General features: G+C 39.3%; 1 protein-coding gene and 1 long non-coding RNA gene across 2 annotated transcripts in view; one reads left to right on the plus strand and one right to left on the minus strand.

Moving 5' to 3' along the window:
• ISOC1 (isochorismatase domain containing 1) overlaps positions 1–20,333 on the minus strand; it is a 1,173,170-nt gene that overhangs the window by 1,115,218 nt on the left and 37,619 nt on the right. The window lies entirely within an intron of this gene.
• LOC126957659 (uncharacterized) overlaps positions 208–20,333 on the plus strand; it is a 43,780-nt gene continuing 23,654 nt past the window's right edge. Inside the window, exons 1-2 of the long non-coding RNA XR_007726850.1 lie at positions 208–655; positions 3,907–5,636. This is a non-coding gene — a long non-coding RNA (uncharacterized LOC126957659). The remainder of the gene's footprint in view (positions 656–3,906; positions 5,637–20,333) is intronic.

The raw sequence follows: 20,333 nt of genomic DNA on the forward strand, positions 1-20,333 counted from the left end.
TCCCTGGCTCATGTGATCCTTCCACCTCAGCCTCCCAAGTAGCTGGGACTACAGGCACACGCCACCATGACCGGCTAATTTTTGTATGTTCTGTAGAGACAGGGTTTCACCATATTGCCCAGGCACTGGTCCTGAACTCCTGGGCTTAAGCAATCTACCTGCCTCAGCCCCCCCAAGTGCTGGGATTATAGGTGTGAGCCACTGTGCCAGGGGCTCCACTTTATTTTTGTACCTATTATTGTTGCTGTGTAGGAAAGCTCTTACTATTTGTTTAGTTCTTTCATAACCATTTGAAGCCCTAGTTCAGATTTTTTTCTTTTATTTCCCTGTTATTTGGGCAGGAAATATATTTGTGCTTACAGTGGAAGATGACATTTTTCAAAGATGTCCACAATAGCATCTGCCATCATAAATGCTCTTCTAAATGTGACCCTGCCACTTTTCCACCAAGAGCCACCTTCCATTGAATCTGGGCTTAGTGACTCACTTGTAGCCAGGAGAATACAGAAGCAGGGTTTCTGTGTGACATCTGAGGCCATTCATCTCCTGCCTAGTTCTCTAGAACACTCTCCTTCTGGATGCTCCCTTTTGGAAGTGCTCCTCAGAATGCAAATGACATGCTGGGAAAGGCCCAAGCCACATGGAGAGGCCACATGTAAGTGTTCTGGTTTATAGTTGCAGCTGGTGTTCTAGTCATCCTTGTTCAGGCACCAGACATGTGAGTCTTCTTGAAGCGTCTAGATGATCCGAACCCTAGTCGTCATCTATTCTTCCTAGCTAAGGCCCCAGACCTCGAGGGGAAGACATAGGCCATTTCCACTGTGTCCTGTCTAAATTCCTGATGCTCTGAATCTATGAGGTTTGGAGTTGTTTGTTACACAGCAGTAAGTAAATGAAACACTCATAAATCAGTGCAAAGAATAAGGAGTCATAATACCTCTGCCATCGGTTACCCTTAAGACCTTCATCATATCAAGTAAGCTTTCTTGGGCTCAAGTTGCCTTATCTGTAAAGGAGTATAGTGTTATTTGACCTTCCAAAACCAGAGAGAATTGGTGAGAATCAAGTGAGAAAATAATATGAAAGCACTTTGTGGAAATGGATGTGAAATAAATAAGAAGAGCTGCATAAATATAAAGACTATCTTTTGAGTCAATTATATGCATATTTTTCTAAATCAAATAGGCTTAATGATTCCCTAGGTAGAGCTGGCCCCACGCTGCAGGAAAAGTGATTCTGGCCCCTCAGAACATAAGCTGTATTTCCAAAACATGAAAAGAACTCTCTGCTCTTGATAAATGACTGAAATTCCTTCTGAGAAAGGCAAGATTTGTGTAGTTCCATTCAGAATTGAAGAAATCCAGATATCTCAGACATGACCTTAAGTAAAATTAAAACTGCTAGAGAGTATCTCACCCTTGTTGAGGTTTTTCTTTACAATCTAAGGTTAAAATAATCATTAAAAATAATTGAAACTGCTTGTTGAGAGAGCTGCTTACTGTGTTACTCCAAGGCAAACCAAGGCATTGGCCAAAATGGCTTAAGTCTCCAATGTGAAATGCCAGAACCATCAGTGATCAAGCCAAGCTCACTAATTTCCATGCAACCCAAGTAAATCAGAGTTAGATAAGGAAGTGTTTGACCTCTGCAAGGGCACTGAGAGAGATCTCTCTCTCAGTATTTCCACTCTGTTTTCATGTGAGTCTAAGAAAGAAAAGTGTTGATGCAGAAAGTATAAAAATTTGAGCTTCCTGATTTATGCCTAGGTTGTTCTCAAACCCAACCCCTGCTCATTCTCTTTTTGACACTGTTAATTATCCTGCATCTAAAACAATTTGAGCATCCCTTTCAGTTGTCTGTCTTGTTTTTTCCTTTAAGAATTTTATAGCTGCAAGTAGGCAAATGAACAGAATATAGTGCTTAAAGACAGTATGATCTACTTACCAGAAAGAACTCAAATCCTATTATGCACAGTTAACAGCATTAACTTCATCTATCTACCTTCTGAAACCCAGAAATGGAGTAAACAGGGATAATGATATTTATTTCCTCATGTTATTGTGAGGATTAAATGGTCTTTCATGTATGGGAGAACAGAGTCATGTTAACATCTTTATCCCAATTTCCCTGGCTCAGATCCTCTTCAAACATTGCTGCTGAACATCTTGACACCCTCCTTCCTCTTTCCCCATTCCCTCTAGGTATTTCTGGAATGTCCTCTGTGTTTCCACACATGCCCACGTGAGGGTCTCAACCCTTATAAAATGTGGAGTAAAAGAGTCACATTAACTTCTGCCTTCAACCCTTTGGCCCATAGGCTTCAGGCTGGAGATTAGACATAATTTTCTCTATAATCCTATTTTCCTTCCCCCTCCCAATCTACATTTGTGTTCAGATTTATAAATTAACTACCTCTTACTTGTATGCAAATAAACTCATAAAATATACTTGGGAATCACCATATCTTCCAGTTTCTAAGCTTAGCTAGACCCTGAATTCTGATTTGGACTGACTGGGGCACCTGGCACGTAAGAATCTCTCCATTACAAGATCTAATTTTACCTTCAGAGAGGCTCAGTGGCATATCCAAAATCACAGAGTCAGGACTCCAAGTCAGGTCTTGTGACACCATAGAACTTCTTCTGTATGCAACAGTTGGAGTTAGACCCTGGAGCTAGATTGCCGTCTTCAAAGCTGAGATCAGTGCTTTCTCATCAGTGATACTGCACCAAGTCTATTCAGGGACAGAAGACTCAAAGTCTATTTTGTGGCTTAGCCTGGCTGTTGCCCTCCACGATTCTGATCTATAAAGGTAATTCTGCAAAATCTATGATGCCTTCCTACTTAGTAGGAAAAATCCCATCTTTATTTTTCACCCTTGGCAAATATGTGAGTGTACTTTTCATGAGTAAATACTAGTTATTTGTGTTAAATTCCTATTGTGTACTCAAAATTTCCATGTATGGGCAGAGTCACAGCTTAAGTTAAACCTGCCTCATAGGATTTTGTATTCAATATTTTTCTCTCTCTTAAACTTCTAAAGAAATCTTAATTATTTAGAGAACGTTGTAATTATTGGAGAACATTGGCAGAGACAGCTAGGTAGTGCTGTCACACACATACATACAGAAACATTCATACATACAGAAACATAAAAAACAAATTTTTAGTTATTCTACCAAAGGACCAGCCCACTTGGCATCCAGATTCATGTACAAGTGACATGCAGTTAGTGTTCATGGAAGTCAGCTGAGATAGCCCAGCCAGCTTATTCCTATGGACCACCCCCATGTAATTCCGAAAACCGATAGGTTGAAAATCAATAAAGCGTTGATTTCCTGCCAAGAAACTAATAACTGTTTCTTGCATAGTCAAAAGAGATCAGCTAAAATGATCCCTCAGAGCCCCTTTTATGAGGGAGGCTTGCAGGCTTCCCCAAGCCACTGCCAGACATTTTCTACCTCTTGGGAGGAGCTGGCCTATAGACTCAGTAAACTATCTGAAGCTCTTGGCTCTGACCTGTCAATTCTTGAAGAGGTAGGGAAGTCATAGCACATTATTTTGTGTAAGAATAAAGGGGATTCAGTGAATGGAAACATCATATAACTATTAAATTATAACCAAGATTGTCATTATTAGGTATGTTTGCTAGAAAATGTCTCCGAAAGAATCCCTTTCTGTTCTTCCTCATTGTTCTTATTTTGATTTCACTTCATTTCTGTGTCTTTTTATACCTCTTGGGCAGGAATTTATACCAAATTGAAACTTGTATCAAAAACCATAACCACTAGACTGTCTTGCTAACCCTGAACCAAAGATAGATCAACAAATAAATATTTACTTAAGGCATGGGCTAAATGAAAGAATTTATTTTTCTTTCTTTCCTCTTAAAATTCTAATGAATAGGTTTGAAATGGAATGACCTTTTTTCCCCTTAATCGAGAACACCACAAAGTATTCTCAGAAATGAAGAGAACAAAATTTGTGATTTTTAAAATTCCAGAGTCTACAATCAAAGGGAGAGATCTGGGGTCACTGCCTGGGAGATGTATTTATTACCTGAGATGTTGGGCAGATGATTAAGCTTTTTATAGGTATGTCTCATTTCTTACCCGTCTTCCTTGTCTTCTCCCTTAAATTCAGGAAGCTGATTATTGAAATTTGGGCTGACCCCTATACTCTCCTGGTGCTGTCTATATTGGCACCCATGACCCGTGGAGTCTAGAAACTCCTTGGAATGGGTAGGAAACCATTAACCAATCAAATCTTTGTTCTGTGCACTATTATTAACTCTTGAACCTTAGAAGGCAGATTAGATACTACTCCAGCTTTCCAAAAGAGAGAGAGAGACAGGAAAAAAAAAAAGTCTGATTTTCAAAAGGTATTATAGATAAGCTCTCTCTTAAGCTTAAGCTTGGGTTATTTAAAATAATTACTGTAACACCTGTACTTTCCTTTATTTTCTGTACCAGGCAAAAATAAACCTGAGGACTACTTTGCACACTGAAGTGTGCAGGAAACTGAGACCCTGAATTCAGCCTAACATTTGCATCAGCACTTAAATGAATGGCAGCCTGGCAGCCCACATCAGAGCCTTCTCCTCTCAACTAAACATGACAGGAAATTACCCCCGGCACTTTAGGGGACAGTTGTTCCTTCTCACCCCATTTCTATATACCAAAACTCCTGCTGTTATCACCTATATTGATTTTAGTTCAATTTGTGCTAAAGATGGGCATTTTAAAGTTAAAAAAAAAATCCCAGATTAACTTAGTTAATCTTTAGCACAACCTCATGAGGGAGGTTCTGTTACTTCCACTTCACACGAGAAGGAAGTAGAGGCGTAATGTTTTACATTCCCTGACTATGTAGACTCTGTGATGGCCTAATTTGTTTTGTTTACTGCTGTTTTCTCAAAATCTAGTATGGTTGGCACATAATAGGTGCTCAGTAAATACTCATAGAGTGAACTATGCATGCATGCATGAATGAATAAATGCACAAACAACCCCAAGGTCACATAGCCAACTGGGACCTAGACAGCTATTTAACCCCAATGCTTGTGTCCTCGGTGACCTCGGCACACAGGTGATTCAGGTGGTATGCCTGCACTATGACCTCACTCTACTCAGAAGAGGAAGGGGCTACCTGCTCATTGTCATAACCTTTGTGAAATCACCAACCAAGGAAGGACCAGATTTCGGTTCTCCTAGGGTTGTCATAGCTACTTGTTTGGGTTTGATATGAACAATCTGGTGAAGCAAGGAAGTCGGTAGTGTAATGGAATCTGATAGAACTCTTAACTGCCTAACATGTACGCTCTCTGCTCCAGTACTATCATCTGGAAAATAGAAATAATTATATTTACCTCATGAGGAGATTGTGAGGATTAAATTTTAAAATACAGATAAAACACCTAGCATCAATGTCTTGTACATAGTGGGCATTCAGTAATAGTTTACCTTTTCCTCCACCCATTTAACCTGAAGCTCTGTCCCCATTTTTGAATAGGCAACGCAATGCTCTGCTCTCTTCTTTCAAGCGTAATGGAGAGGGAAAAAGCCTGAAAAAGAAGATTTGCCCTAGGGCATAGAGGATGAAAATGTACTGAATTTGTATTGACTGTTCCTCTGCAGGTAAAACATTCCCTTGCAGATATTTCTGCATGTGTGTTAAATACTCTGAGATAATTCTGGCATTTGTGGATATGAAATAAATGCCAAATTGACTAAGGTGTTGTGGAGGCTGAAGCAAAGCCTAATTAAATAATATGAAACACTGTAGGTAATATGTAGCTGTTGTGAGGTTAGGGAAGGCAGCCTTTTCAGAATTTTTATTAAGAGAAGGAAGGATTCGAATTAACCATTACTAAAGATTCAGATTTTAAGAAAACTTGCTTTTTAAAAAACATACACATGGAGCTTAAAGTATCTTTTACAGAAAAAAAGGAGTGGCTTCCGAAATGGGATTGAAATGCCTTTGAATGTTTTGCTTGAATGCAACATCAGATCCTTTTTGGGACTGAAGAGGAAGGGAGGCATTGGGAAAGAAGTGAAGTGGGGATCAGTGAGGCAGGCCTTAGGAAGCTCACTGGAAGAGTGGAGGCACCTGTGTCGCTGCCTCTGGGTCTGATCTTCATCCCAGCTGAGCCTTGCAGTGGAAAGTATTTTGAAAATATGCTTTAATTTTAAAAAAGAAGGAATGAAGGGAAGGAGCGAGGGGTTGAGGGAGGAAGGAGGGAAGGAGGGAAAGAAGGAAGGAAGGAAGGAAGGAAGGAAGGAAGGAAGGAAGGAAGGAAGGAAGGAAGGAAAGAAGGAAGGAAGGAGGGAAGGAGGGAGGGAGGGAGGGAGGGAGGGGAAGAAGGAAGGAACTGCCTGTTAAAGCACCTGCAGCAGAGTCCTGAGAGCAGGGGCTCGAAGCTGCCACTACTGCTTACAGTGTATTGTTCTGAACTACCAGCATGATGAAGTCTACATTCAGAAAAAAATGTTACATCCCAAACAGGACACTCAGCCAGAACTGAAGCAAAGTTCCCTAGACTGGGAAATAAGCTCTCCCTTGTTTTGTTTCCCTTCCTACTGTCACCCAAAAGTTTAGCACCATTGTTTCATTTCTGTAAAATGTCTTGGAGATTTGAACAATGGAAAGAAGGCCTTTAGTAAAATGTTTTCCCCTTAAAACAAGGGGTAGTAAGGCCAGATTTAGGAATGGGAGTTTAAAGATAAAGCAAATATGAAGTCCCATTTGTCTTCTCTCTTTCTGCCTCCTGCAGGGCCATAATAAGTAGTCATATGAAGACGGATGTTGACTGTGTTTGTATCTCATTTCCATGGCTACCTCGCATGTCTTCATTTTGCCTGTCATCTTCTTTTATTCTTGTCTTTATTTATCTTTTTTTACTATTCCTGCTATTTTAATTTCCATTCCATTGAATTCTGCTCCAGTCTTCTTCCTTTTTTCTGTCTTACTAATATGTTTATACAAGAATTTCTGAGAATGACAGGTTTAGAGATACCCCTTCTTCATTCTGCCAATGTTAAATTCAAGAGATTTTTATTTTAGAGTTTTTTTAAAAGAATATTTCTCTGAAAACTTTTCTTAAAAACTGGAATGCTCTTTGAGATAGTTTGATACAGATTGGGGTGTAGAAAAATGAGGGCCGTGCTTCTGAGGCAGGAGAATAGGGCCTGGAGGCAGGGAACCTAAGGACTTCCTAGAACGAAATCAAACGGAAACACATCAGCTATGACAGGAAATAGCCTCTTCATTTACATAGGGTGTACACTAATAAATGACTTTGCAACCTCACTTTAGCCTCTTCATTTACGTAGGACACACAACAAGTAACCAATGGAAGCCTCTAGAGGGTATTTAAACCCCAGAAAATTCTGTAACTGGGCTCATGAGCCCCTATGCTCAGGCGTGCCCCCACCCTGTGGAGTGTACTTTCATTTTCAAGAAATCTCTGCTTTTGTTGCCTTATTGTTTCCTTGCTTTGTTGGTGTGTTTTGTCCAATTCTTTGTTCAAAATACCAAGAGCCTGGACACCCTCCACCGGTAACACTTCCCAGCACTGAAGATCTTGGTAGATCCCAGACAAAGTAAAATACGTTTGCCTTTAGTTAGAATAACATACCATAATAACTCGAGAGAAGATTGTAGTATAATTTATAGGTGACCTAACGTGTTTTCTGTGCGGATGATAGCAGACTAAATTATGAACCCTGAACCTTTATAATATGATTATCAAGCTTAATAAGAATTCTAAGTGTAACTTGGAACTTGTTGACCAACCTCTTCTGGTCCCCTCTCTCTCCTATGCTCCCCAGCCTCTGGTAGCCACTGTTCTACCTTTCCTTCCATGAAATAAACTTTTTTAGATTCCACATATGAGTGAGATCATTTGATGTTTGTTTTTCTGTACCTGGCTTATTTCACTTCACATACTGTCCTCCAGGTTCATCCATGTGCCTTCCAATGGGCATTTAGGTTATAGTTAGAAAGGAAGAGTTAGTTCTAGTATTCTAGTACACAGAAGGGTGACTATAGCAAAGCACGATGTAGTGTATATTTCAAGATAGCTAGAAGAGATTTTTAATATTATCACCACTAAGAAATGATAAATGTTTAGGGTGATGAATATGGTTATTACCCTGATTTGATCATTAAACAACATATATAGGCACTGAAACAACACACTTGTACCCCATAAATATGTGAAATTATTATGTGTCAATTGAAAAATACACATTAATTTATACAGAAAAAATTCTAAAGATCTTTCTATTATTCCTGTCTCAGTCCTGGGTGCCTAAAATCAACTTTGAATTATTCATGCATGGTTAATCCAACACCATTCCTATTATCCAGCACTCACTTCCTTCTATAACATATTTAGGAGGTGACAATGATGCAAAATTCATAATATGGTCAATATAATATAATTATAGGTCTAATATTAATTATTTTATTGCCAGAGTAACTACCTTTAGGAATCATACCTTTTTTTTCTTTTCTGATAACCCTATTGTCTTCTTTTTTCTACCCATCCTGACTTGTTCATTTATTCTGTAAACATTAAGTGCCTACAAGGCATTCAGCTATGTGCTGGGCTTTAGAAACACAGTAAGTGAACAGATCAACATGGCTAGGTCATCCCAGAGCTTAACATTTACTTGTTTCTTTAAGTGGCTTGGTTTTTACTAGCCTTCAATGACTACAAAGAAAAAAAAAAGTTCATTTCTTGACTTGAATATTGATACTTTCAAACATAGCAATGCTAGACTCCCCAGTAAATCCTTTTTGAAGGCTGCAACAGTTTAGTTCGTAAGCGTATACCTTGAAATCAACAATTTATCAAGTTTTATAAAGTACCTATAGAGTGTGAACCATTGAATGTAAGATATTCTACAAATAAAACCCAGATGCAATCTTTGAGGAATGTATAGAGATACACACATTTTCACTTTTTTCTGCTTTTGAGTTATTTAAAAAAAAAAAAAATAGAGGTATAAGCTGGGCGCGGTGGCTCAAGCCTGTAATCCCAGCACTTTGGGAGGCTAAGGCGGGTGGATCACCTGAGGTCAGGAGTTCAAGACCAGCCTGGCCAACATGGTGAAAGCCTGTCTCTACTAAAAATATAAAAATTAGCCGAGCATGGTAGTGGGTGCCTATAATCCCAGCTACTCAGTAGGCTGAGGCAGGAGAATCGCTTGAGCCTGGGAGGCAGAGTTTGCAGTGAGCAGAGATCAAGTCACTGTATTCCAGCCTGGGTGACAGAGCAAGACTCTGTCAAAAAAAAAAAAAAAAAAAAAAACAACTAGAGATATAATTTACATATAATAAAATTGGTAGACGTTAAATTTTCAGTTTAGTGAATTTTGACAAATGCATACAGTTATGGCATCTACACTTCTGTTAAGATAGATAATGCTTCTATCATCCCAGAAAGTTTCCTTTGTTCCTCCAGTCAATTCTTTCCTTCCCCAGTACCAGAGAACCATCACTTTTCTCATTTCTCTCACTGTGGATTAGGTTTGCTTGTTCTTGGTCTTCATATAAGTGGAATCAGATAGTACGTACTTTCTGGGTTTTTTTCTTCTAAATATTATTTTTGAGATTCATCCATATCATTGAGTATATCAATAGTTTGTTTCTTTTTAATTCTGAGTAGGATCCATTGTATTGCTATACCACAATTTGTTTATCCATTCAGTTATTGATGGACATTTGGGCTGTTTCTAGGTTTTAATTACTCTAATAAAGTTTTCTTATACAATTCTTTTTGTGGACAATTTTTTTCCCCCAGTTCTCTTGGGTGAGGACCTTGAATGGGATTTCTGGGTCATAGGATAAGTTTCTATTTAACTTTATAAGAAACTGCCAAAACATTCTTCAAAATAGTATTTATATTCCATTAGCAACATTTGAGAATTCTAGTTGTTCTACATCCTCGCCAATATTTTCTATGCTAGCCTTTTTATACTAAATTTTATTTTTAATTGACAAGTAATTATTGTATATATTTATGGTATATGACCTGGTATTTTGATATGCAGTATGTTTACCTTGTGGAATAATTAAATCAAGTGGATTAACAAATGCATCACCTCTCATACTTAGCATTTTTGTGATAAAAACATTAAAACTCTACTCTTTTAGCAATTTTGAAATATAAAACACATTATTCTAATCAACATTGTAGGCAGTAAGTGACTAAAACTTATTCCTCTAGTCTAATGGAAACTTTGTATCCTTTGATCAACATCTCCTCTTTCCCTGTCCACCAACATCCCCAGCCCCTGGTGACCACCATTCTACTCTCAGCTTCTATGAGTTCAACTTTTTTAGATTCCACATATGAGTGAGATCATGTGGCATTTGTCTTTCTGTGCCTGGCTTATTTACTTAGCACAGTGTCCTCCAGGTTCATCCATGTTGTCCCAAATGACAGAATTTCCTTCTGTTTTGAGGTTGCATAGTATTCCATTGTGCCTATACATCACCTTTTAAAAATCCATTTATCTAACGATGGATACCTAGGTTGCTTCCATATTTTAGGTATTGCAAATAATACTCCAACGAATATGGGAGTACAGATATCTCTTTAACACACTGATTTCAATTGCTTTGGATATATGCCCAAAAGCAGAATGCTGAATCATATGGTAATTCTATTTTATGTTTTCTGAGGAACCTCCATACTGTTTTCCATAATGGCTGTATTAATTTACATGCCTACCACCAGTTATGCCAGTCTTTTTTATTCTATTTATTTTGAGTGGGTGTGACAAGGTGTCACATTATAGTTTGTACTTTATATTTATTTAATGATTAATTATTTTGAGCACCTGTTCATGTTCTTATTCCCTATTTGCATATCTTCTTTTGTGTAGTATCTGGTCAAACTTTTGTTTTTTAAAAATGGATTTACGGGCTGGGTACGGTGGCTCATGCCTGTAATACCAACACTTTGGGAGGCCCAAGCGGGAGGATCTCTTAGAGCCAGGAATTTGAGACAAGCTTGAGTAATTGAGTGTCTGTATATGCCAAAATAAATAAATAAATAACCGGTCATGTACCCTGTAGTCCCAGCTACTTGGGAGGCTAAGGTGGGAGAATCACTTGAGCCCAGGAGTTTGAGGCTGCAGTGAGCTATGATGGCACCACTGCATTCCTGCATGGGTGACAGAGAGAGCCTGTCTTCTAAAAAAGAAAAAGGAAAGAAAAACAAACAAAAAATCCCCCAATGGATTTATCTATCTTTTTATTGACTTTATGAATACTTCATATATTATAGACACAAACCCTAAATTAGAAATATTTATGTGAATAGTTTCTCCCAGTCTATGTCTATGGCTTTTTCTCATGTGAGTAAAGTATAGGAGAAGTAGCCGCAAAGACTGAGACAAGCATTGATTGAGCTGGGAGCTTGAGGATCATGGATGGCTATGAAAGTCTGCAAGAGATAAGGGAGGGTAAGGACTATAGATCAGAAATTAAGGGCAGTGATTTCTAAGGTGACCCTTTGGTTCACTGACCAGACGTCTGCAATGGCTCCCTATCAGAGAAGGAGGGAGAAAGGGTTAGTGTAGAGTTGGGTATTGAAAAGGTGGACAAAATAATAGGACAGGTGGTGGAATCTCAGATGTCAGAAAGACCATCACAGAAATGGCAGACGTAAGTCTATCCTGAGGAGGAAGGAATTCAGGGTCAGAGAAGGGCTGATGGAATGGAAGGACATGGAGCTCCTGAAAACAAATGTGTTAAGTGGTGGTAGAATTGTCTGATTATGGGCAATGAAATGACTGAAGCACCATTTCTTTTTCTATAGGAATTTGTACATAGGTATGGTTGACCTAGCCCTAGTCTGAGGTTGTGGACATTTTAACTATCAGAAGAAGGATTAGAAATCCATTTTTGGAACCATGCCAGAGAAGTTGTTCTAGAGTCCTATGAACTCCAAGTTTCTCTATACTCTCTCATACGTAGGTCCAGCAATTTTACAAAATTTAATCAATTGTGCTGTCTTGAAAGTAATTACTTCCTACTGATAAGTTAGTTCTCCTTTGGAAAAATGCTTTCTCAATGGTAACTGTTTTACATTTGGCATGGATTGCATATTACATTTACTTTCACCTAGAAGCACAGCTCTATATATCTTGTAGAAGATGAGATACCAAAAAATAGAGGAAGAAAGGGAGAGAGAAAGTAAGACATCTGGCATCCCGAAGGGGCTCTGGAGGAACAACATATCCCATATGAGCTACCAGAGTATTGAGAAGTCTCATTTCTAAACTTTGGTATCTCTCATATTCCTCATGTCTTCATGTCTTAACTAAAATTTGCCAGTAGTTGCTGAGCAAATTTCATCATTTGAAATTCGATGCAGATTCTAATTTTCCCTCACGTTTGCCATAAATACACCCAATTATTCTGCCAAAACACAGTCTCTTGTGGAGATAAATTTAATAAGAAGAAAGAAAAAGGAGGAAATTGAACTTACTCTAGCTTTGGCTTGATTTGCAGTAGACCCCTGAATCTAATCATTCTTTAATACTAGCTGACTATGTCAATTCACTACAAAAAGTTAATAATATAATACTTCTGAATCAGTGTTTGACATCACAACTATAACCCAATTGATTACTTGGCTAAATATTTTCACACCTTAGTCAATGGCTATTGCCACATTTTCCATCCTATTTTCTGCTTGGCTTGGGACAAGTGGCTTGTCAGTTCTATCTAATTTTAGACTTTTAGAATCTTCCTGGAGTCTATTATTATCATCTATTATTATCTATCTATTTTCTATTATTATCCTCTAGAGTCTATTATTATCCCTCCAACTTCAATTATTCTTCTTTTAAATTGTTTCAGGCCAATGGGCAAGTCTCCTAATCTCCAGGGAAGGGCATGTTCTTGTGACCTAATTCAGGACTCAGGAAATTGTACTGTTCAATTTAATAACGTCGTAGGGGAATGCATGGTATAAAAAGCACTGCCCTCAAGGCTGTAAGCGTCTAGTTGAGACAAGACATGTGTGTGAAAAAACAGCTAACACAATAGGTTATTAAGTGCCTAATACAAGTACTTGACAATATGTGCTGTAAGAATTCAGAAGCAGGAGAAATCAGTGTAGGCTGGAACACTCAGGAAAAATTTTGTGAAGGGATAGAGACTGGAGGATAAATATGATACCAAAAGGAAGACAAAAGTGGGGAGGGCAGGCCAGGTTGAAGGCACAGCACAGGTGAGGCACTGAGGTGGAAAGACTCATGGTACTTGGGAATGATGGTTAGCAGAGAAGGGTTAGAGAGCAAGCTTTCTGTTCAGAAATGGGAGATAAGTTTGGAAATCTGGGGTGGAATAAACAGTGGCAAAACTTGAATATAACTGGTCCAAGGAACTTGGAATTTGTTGTGTGGGATGTAGGAGGCTATGTTTAAGCAGGAAAGAAACATGATAAATTTAAACCTACTTTTTATTTGGTTCTCTATAGAAAAAGGATTGCTGTTAGCTTCTGTCTTCCATATATTAAAATTTTAATGTACTAGATGCTAATTATTAAATTATGTTCTTCTCTTCCTGGAACTGGATGCATCTGTGAATCCATCTCACATTCTTTTAAAGGTACATTCACCTGCACTTTGCCAGGTATTTTAACCACAATTCAGTTACTTGAAAATACACTATAGCCTTTGTTTTTCTGTCAGAGAAGTTCAGGTAAGAGCATCTGACTCAACTGTCAGTCATTAAGCTGGCTCAACAAGTCAGTGTCTGTGAAGCATGAACCATGGACTCCTAATGCTCCACATTTAGTTTTCCTTTATTATTTTCCTATGGAAAACATTTTCAGATTTAACAAACTTTATCAGAAGATCACAAGTCAGTTTTCTTTTGGTGCTGTAAAATGTCTTTCAGAGAGATGATACTAGTAAAACTCGGAATGCCCTATTGAGAACTGCTTGTGTCTCAGAAGCAGTTGAAAATTGTCTGACACTGAGTTTTGACAGGAAGAAGCAGGGCAGTGAAAACAACTACATTCACTCTTTGGGACCTGCTATTTTTCTGAATGACTTCACATTGGGAGTCCTAGAGATAAGCAACCACTTGGTCTCTGCTAGAGAAAGATTCCCTTTTATTTTGACCAGCCCTATACAAACCAGGTCACTGCATGTTGTATTCAGGACTTGACAAAGCCCTGCTTTCATTCTGATTGGAGGCTGATCTCCATTCAGGACCTTTGTTGTTGATGGCCACCAAATAAAACGAAAGGGATCTGACGTTGTCCAGGCCAGGATGGGCAGAACTGTGAAGTGGAAGTTTCTTAGTCCCAAAATGGGGCATTCATCTGGCGCAGGCAGTGCCCCTTGCTTCCTTGTTTCCTAGTTTCCCCTAGCTTTAGATCCCTGAAAAATGTTAATCCTACCGTGTTAGTCAGGGTGTGACCCACTTGTGTAATCTTGTGGGATTAAATCACCAGGATTTAAAATACTATACTATGTAACGGAGGCAATATATTTGAATAGTTGGCCTTTTGTTGCAGGAAAAATTGTATTATGCAAGGAGCCACCTTTTTGCCTATGTAATTTATTTGTGTCTAGAATTTTAGAGTCGACTGAGATTTTACAGATTATTTAATTCAGTTATCCCATTTTACAAATGAGGAAATTAAGGTTCAGAGATAGCAACCAATATGGTGTCCAACCAATCATGCTGGTTTGCCCTGGGCTAAGTAAGATGTTTCCTGGGATGCAGCACTTTCAGTGCTACAACTGGGAAAGTCGCAGGCAACTGGGAATAAGTTGGTCACCCCAAAAACTAATTACCTAACTCAAAGTTTCACAGCCTTTACTGACACATTGCAAACTAAAACACATGCTGACTTCCAGTACAAAGCCTTTCTTAGGACAGCATAATACAATCAAAATACTTTCTCATTCATGAGCCACATGTTAAGACTCTGGAATACTATAATGGTCAGGTCGACTTTATGTTCTGGATATTTATGAAAGTTTTCTCTGACTTCTGATTTAGGCCATCTTATCCCTAAGAACTCAGCATTAGTACATACATTTTTAATCTAATATAAATTTAATAAGGATAGCAGGCTATTTTTGTCTTTATTGAATGGAGAAAAAAAAATCAATGCAGCGTATTAAGGATAGCCAAAGAGAGCATTTGTTTTGGATATTAGTTTAGGACCACAGTTACTAGATCACAAACATAGGAGGCTTCAGTTAAAGGCAAGAGACAATGAATAGGAATTCTGTATTAATAAAAGTTGGGAAGCAGTGAAGTCAATTGATACACATAGTTTTCAAATTGCCTCATTACTTTACAGGTACAACCTGGGCAAAACTTTCTGACTCCTTGTGAAAAGGGTGAAATGCTTAAAAACCCACGTTGATAAAAATTGCTGAAGCTATCCTAAGATGAACCTTCTTTTATCTACTTCTTAAATATTGGTGAATCATTGGATTCCTCTTGATCATGGTTTTCTTCATATGCTTCATGCTGTTTGCAGACAAACTTGACCATGAGTTCAACTCTGTTTATCACAGGGTCGGGCAATGTGCTGCCTGCCTGCCACTGCACCTCTGGCCTAGGCCCATGGCATGTATTGCTGATTTGTCCTGGTACTCATTCCTGCCCATCCTTGACTTGGCCTCACAGTCCTTCTGAACATGTGTCTTCAATATGACACTGCAAACTGATCCAAATTGGCATGAAAGATGAAATCTATTCTTGGACCTACCATTAATTAATCTTAGACCCAAATAAAACCCAAATTGAGGTATCTAATCCAGGCCTCCTCCAAGCTGCCTATCTGAATGTCTGAAGCCCATGTTCCGTCTCTATCTAGATGACTTAGGGATAACTCCGTTTCAACATGTTCAAACATCAACTTGTCTTTACCCTCCAAATCTGCTTCTCTTCTGTTTTCCTTATTTCTGCCATTTAATTAGTCACCAAAGCCTATACTTTATTCACTATAAACATCTCTAGAATCCTTCTCATGCCTTCTATCCCTGCTGCCACTGCTTTATTTGGGCTCTTGCAAAGCCTACTTCCTGGTATCTCCAACTTCATTCTCCTCTCCTCCTTCCTCATATCTACAAGAGGGATTGCTCCCAAAACCACAGATCTGACCGTGGCCGTTCCTTTCCTCAGAAACCCCTAGAATGGCTCCCCCCGGCCTTCAGAATAAACATAGTTCAGATAATTTAGCTTATAAGATCCTGATTGTTCCTTTGTGCCTGTCTTTACAGAAGTGCTGACTTCCCTGTTTGTATATTTGCTGAAGATTTAACTAATTTATTTGTCTTTTAAAAAGACAGTATTAGTTTGTTAATCAAAGCCTTATTAATCTTCTAGTTTTCTATTTTATAGTTATCTTCTTTTATTCTTTATTTATTTGTATTTATATTCCCTTATTAACCTTCTTAGTTGAAATGTAACTGCTGGAGGGGTTTTTCCTGCATGCTGCACAAAGACAGACCATGGCATTGTAGTAGAGAAAGAGTTTAATAGACATGAGGCCAGCCACACCATGTGGGAGATAGAGTTAGTACTCAAATCATTATCCTGCAAAGCCTTTAGGTTAAAAGTATTTCAAAGGCATTTTTGGGAAAAAGGGTGAGGGTGGCTAGGCTTGAGGCTGATTGGTTGAGTCAGAGATGAATTAATAGGGGGTGGAAACTGTCCTTCTGCTGGCTGAGTAGCTTCTGGTTGGGGCCACAGGAGCAGGCTTGGGGGATCCCAAGTGGAGTCATGGGTGTCAGACACGCAAAGAAACTTGGAAAGATATCTCAAAAGGCCAGTCTCCAGTAGTGGTGTTATTTGTAGGAGTAAAGGGGGAAGTTGTATGTCTTGCAACCTCTGGAACACCGCCTGACAATCGTTCATGTCTGGACCTTAGCAGGATTCAGGCTCCTCTCCTTCCCCAAAGCTGATGGTTTTCCATGAGCTTTACAAAAGCAGTTAGCTCTGATCTCTTTCACTGTCATAATTTTCTCACTGATAATGATTTTTGCAAAGGTGGTTTCACAAATACTTCGTTTTCAGTTTTATTGTTCTCTTATAAATGTTTTTAGGAATGGATTTTCTTCTATGTATTGCTGACACGAACAGGAGACAGAAATACTGAGTAGAAGAGGGCGGTTGCTTGGCAAAGGCCCCACCCTCAAGCCTGGATACCCGCAGCCCTAAATGAGAACAGGCATTTCTGTTTGGGACCCAAAAAGTTGCCTTTTGACCGGCCACGCCCCCTATCCTGCCCCCATATAAACCCCAAACCCCAAGCTCCAGAGCACACCGGCAGGTGAGGAGACGAGGAGGCAAGCCGACTGACAGCAAAACAACGCAGCAGAGGAAGAGACAAGAGGAGGGACGCCTGGACACCGAGAGATGTTTGGCTGGAGGCAGGCAGAGCGGAGTCCAGCCCCTGGGCGGCCCGACTCCAGGTGAAGATCACCTTCCCACTTCATCCATCCCCACCCTTCCAGCTCCCCATCCATCCTGCTGAAAGCCACTTCCACCGCTCAATAAAACCTCGCATTTATCCTTCGAGTCAGTGTGTGACCCGATTTTTCCGGAATGCTGGACAAATGCTCGGGATACAGAAAGCTGTCCCCTGGTCCTTTGCTCTTCCGAAAAGGCAGAGGGTCCACTGAGCTGGTTAACACTCCAGCAGTCTATGGTGGCCAAGCTGAAAGAGCTTTGTAACACCCACCTGTAGACGCTACCCAAGGCCAGAGCCCAAAGCCCTCACCCCAGCCTCTGCACTTGCCCATCTGCATGCTCCCCCTCTCGCAAGGGGTTTCAGCAGAGGGGCTACTGAACAGGTGAGCCACACCCCTGTCGCATGCCCTGCAAGGGGAATCAGGGAACTCTTCCGTTTCATTGCTTTGACCACATCCTATGAATCTTGTTCTCCTTTTCTTTCAGCTCCAATTTGGTTATACATTGAGTTTTTACTTTTGACTTTACTCATGATTTATTATAGAAAGATGTTTAACAATTTTTAAGCAAATGGAATAATTTTTGCTCCTCTTTCGTTGCTAATTTATTATTCATTGGAGTTAGAAAATTGTTGCTGAAGGGCAGGGCGTGGTGGCTCACAACTGTAATCCCAGCACTTTGGGAGGCTGAGGTGGGCGGATCACCTGAGGTCAGAAGTTTGAGACCAGCCTGGCCAACATGGTGAAATCCCGTCTCTACCAAAACTACAAAAATTAGCTGGGCATGGAGGCGCGCACCTGTAATCTCAGCTACTCAGGAGGCTGAGGCAGGAGAATCGCTTGAACCCGGGAGGCAGAGGTTTCAGTGAGCTGAGATCACGTCATTGCACTCCAGCCTGGATGACAGGGCGAGACTCCATCTCAAAGAAAAAAAAAAAAACAGAAAAGAAAATTGTTGCTGAAATAAATTCTGCATTTTGAAATGTATCAAAAGCGTGTGTGTGAATGTATGTGTTTGTATGCATAGGTATGTGGTCAATTTTTGTAAATATTCTATGGATCTTAAGAAGAATGTATATTCTCTTACTCTAGAGTATACTGTTCTTTTAATGTGTATTAGGTAAAATGTATTTATTATAATATTACATATATGTATTTATATAATCTTTTAGAAAGGTTTTCTTTTTTTTTTTAATGGTACATTTTCTGTGTAAGGACACGCTCCCCAAATCTTTACCTTGCTCTTTTCTTTTAGTGAGGGTTTGGCTAGGTATAGAAATCTAGATTCAAAATGACCTTTCTCCAGTATTGTAATGATATTGTTCCTTTATATTCTAGCAACTGTACTTGCAGGTAAGAAGTTCAATGTTAATCTGATTCTGTTTCCTATTGGTATACCCTTTGTTTCTGTGAAGTGGTTTAGGATAGTCTCTTTATTGTTTTTTCCAAAATTTCCTCAAGATAAGCCTAATGGGCTTTGTTTTTGTTTTTGATTTGAGGTTTTTCATCTGAAGATCTGATAAGGACATATTACTCCATTATTGTTTTTATTTCTTCTCCTTCATCCCCTCTCTTCTGTTTTTTAGAATGCCTAATAAATGGATAAATATTCTTCTGGGTCTCTTCCCCATGTTCTTTAGGTTTTCCCGTATGTTTTTCACCTCTTTGTCCTTCTGGACTACAGAGTAGGAGAATCACTTGGCTCTATTTGCTGCCTATTTGACTCTTTAGCTGTGTGCATTTTTCTGTTTGAGCCGCTAATAGATGGTGATCATATTTTGTACTTTGGAGATCTCCCTTGTTGCTTTTTCATTACAATATATTATTTTCTTTTGAACACAGTATCTCTTCAAACCAATCTGAGGAAATTAATTATTCTTATTTTGAAGTTTTGTTTCATTTCTTGTGTTTATATTCCTTTGTAGTTTTCTTTCATTTGCTTGGATTTTGTTATTTCCCCAGGGGTTAATTTTTCTACTTGTTGAGTTTAGAACTTTGTTTTTGTTATTGTTATTATAGTTGATATATTTATGGTTGATTTTCCTCAAATATTTAGATATTCTGGTTATCTGTTCTTAGCTATAGATGTGAATCCTAGCCCAAATGAAAATCACTGCTCATAGGCTGGGTGTGGTGACTCATGCCTATAATCCCAGCACTTTGGGAGGTCGAGGTGGGTGGATCACCTGAGGTCAGGAGTTCAAGATCAGCCTGGCCAACATGAGGAAACCCCATCTCTACTAAAAATACCAAAAATTAGCCAAACGTAGTGGCATGCGCCTGTAATCCCAGCTACTTGGGAGGCTGAGACAGGAGAATCATTTGAACCCGGGAGGTGGAGATTGCAGTGAGCCAAGATTGCACTCCAGCCTGGGTGACAGAGCAAAACTCTGTCTCAAAAAAAAAGAAAGAAAAAGAAAAAAAAATCACTGCTCATGTGACACAGAAACAGGTTCTGATTACAGGAGCCCTGGGAGCTTATGTAGGGGAAGTATGAATGAGATCACAAATGCCAAGAGCCCCAGTCCCTCACAGTAACGATAGGTTATAGTACTGCTCTGCTTCTCCAGCCTCAGCTACTCTGGAATTTTCTGTGCCTCAACTTTCACTTTAGAGAGGTGTTCTCATGGCTCGAATCTGGAGTGTGTAGCTCTAAGAAGTAACCATTCCCTTCATGACATCAGGGACATGGGTGGACACTGAGGTAAATGTTTTGAAATCCTTTAATTAGTCACCTTACTAAAGGTCTTTATCCTGCTCTTTCCCCTAGTTCCCACTGGTTCTGCTCTTTGGATTATTTGGGGGCACAGTTGGGAAAACATACTCTGTTTGACCTTCTGTTTCTTCTATATGAGGTTGTGGCTTCCT

Source organism: Macaca thibetana, chromosome 6, assembly GCF_024542745.1.
Source record: "Macaca thibetana thibetana isolate TM-01 chromosome 6, ASM2454274v1, whole genome shotgun sequence".
In the NCBI taxonomy this organism is placed as follows: domain Eukaryota; kingdom Metazoa; phylum Chordata; class Mammalia; order Primates; family Cercopithecidae; genus Macaca; species Macaca thibetana.